Genomic DNA, 2,360 nt, shown 5'->3' on the forward strand with positions numbered 1-2,360 from the left:
GAGGAGAGAGAGAGGAGAGAGAGGGGGAGGAGAGAGAGGAGAGAGAGAGAGAGGGGGGAGGAGAGAGAGAGGAGAGAGAGGGGGAGGAGAGAGAGAGAGGAGAGAGAGAGGGGGGGAGGAGAGAGAGAGGAGAAAGAGAGTGGGGGGGAGAGAGAGAGGAGAGAGAGAAGAGACAGAGAGGAGAGAGAGAGGGGGGGGAGGGGAGAGAGAGGAGAAAGAGAGTGGGGGGGAGAGAGAGAGGAGAGAGAGAGAGAGGGGGAGGAGAGAGAGAGGAGAGGGAGAGAGGGGGGGAGGAGAGAGAGGGGGAGGAGAGAGAGAGGAGAGAGAGAGAGGGGGGAGGAGAGAGAGAGGAGAGAGAGAGGGGGAGGAGAGAGAGAGGAGAGAGAGAGAGAGAGGGGGGAGAGACAGAGAGGAGAGAGAAGGGAGAAATACAGTGTGAGCGAAAGAAACGAGGGGAGGGAGAGGGAGGAAGAGATAAAGAGGGGAGAGAGGGCGGAGGAGAGAGAGAGGAGAGAGGTGGGGAGAGAGGGGGCGGAGGAGAGAGAGGAGAGAGAGAGAGGGAGAGAGAAAGGAGAGAGAGAGAGGAGAGAGAGAGGTGGGAGGAGAGAGAGAGGAGAGGGGGGGGGAGAGAGAGAGGGGGAAGAGGAAAGAGAGGGGAGATAGACAGGGCAGAAAAACTGTGAGGGAGAGAAAGGAGGAAAGAGAGAGAGAGGGGAGATAGACAGGGCAGAAAAACTGTGAGGGAGAGAAAGGAGGAAAGAGAGAGAGGGGGGAGAGAGAGAGGAGAGAGAGGGGGGGAGAAATACAGTGTGAGGGAGAGAAAGGAGGAGAGAGAGAGGGGGAAGAGATAGAGAGGAGATGGAGGGGAGGGAAATACAGTGTGAGGGAGAGAAAGGGGGGAAGGAGAGGGTAGGGAAGAGACAGAAAGGAGAGAGAGAGAGAGGAGAAAAACAGCGTGAGAGAGAGAGAGAGAGAGAGAGAGAGAGAGAGAGAGAAAGGAGGAAGGAGAGAAAGAGGGAGGAAGAGACAGAGAGAGAGAGTGGGTGGAAAAGATAGAGAGGAGAGAGAAGGGAGAAATACAGTGTGAGGGAGAGAAAGGGGGGAAGGAGAGAGAGAGAGAGGGGGGGGGGGAGGAGAAATATATTGAGAGGAGATAATGTAAGCGAGGGGGCGGGGGGGAGCGGAATAAGGGTACAGAATAACATATATATATCGAGAGAGAGAGAGAGAGAGAGAGAGAGAGAGAGTAAGCGAGACAGCTAGAGGGGGCTTAGGGGGATAGAATTTTATATGGGAACGCAGGAAGTTTATTAATGCGAAGGCCACCAGCCTGTCCACATGAGAACACGTACACATAAAGATAACGATTTGAAAGGAAAAAAAAAAAAAAAAAAAAAAAAGAAGGAAAAACCAGATTCACATCAGTTCCTCTCTGGAACGGAAGGCAAAGTAAATAAACACGGCGACATCTCTTATTAATTTTCACACCTGTCTTCATTTTGTAACAAAAATGGAATTGGCGGAGTGTTACTATTTCTATCATGTTTAGATATATACTTTTCACGTAGTTTAGCACATACAGGATCTAATAAGAAAATGAACTTCAGTTTCTACATCATCACAGAAGGGACATTTTTTTTGTAGTTGACATATTGTTATATGTTTTACTTACTTTAAGGTCGTTAACATACAGACGTAACTTCACTCTAAATTTTGCTATTGTAATATCTCGCAGGTATTTTACAGAAATATATATATATATATATATATATATATATATAGAGAGAGAGAGAGAGAGAGAGAGAGAGAGAGAGAGAGAAGAAATCCAAGTCCAGATGTCGAAGATGTGTCAAAACCAGTCTTGATTTCACTTTTGAAACTGGGGTGGGATCTATATGGGGTGAAACTGGGGTGGGATCTACATGGGGTGAAACTGGGGTGGGATCTATATGGGGTGAAACTGTGGTAGGATCTACATGGGGTGAAACTGGGGTGGGATCTATATGGGATGAAACTGGGGTGGGATCTATATGGGGTGAAGTTGGGTGGGATCTATATGAGGTGAAACTGGGGTGGGATCTATATTGGTGAAGTTGGGTGGGATCTATATGGGGTGAAACTGGGGTGGGATCTACATGGGTTGAAACTGGGGTGGGATCTATATGGGGTGAAACTGTGGTAGGATCTACATGGGGTGAAACTGGGGTGGGATCTATATGGGGTGAAACTGGGGTGGGATCTACATGGGATGAAGTTGGGTGGGATCTACATGGGCTGAAACTGGGGTGGGATCCATATGGGGTGAAGTTGGGTGGGATCTACATGGGGTGAAACTGGGGTGGGATCTATATAGGGTGAAA

This window comes from Babylonia areolata, chromosome 23 (genome assembly GCF_041734735.1).
Source record: "Babylonia areolata isolate BAREFJ2019XMU chromosome 23, ASM4173473v1, whole genome shotgun sequence".
Lineage (NCBI taxonomy): Eukaryota > Metazoa > Mollusca > Gastropoda > Neogastropoda > Buccinidae > Babylonia > Babylonia areolata.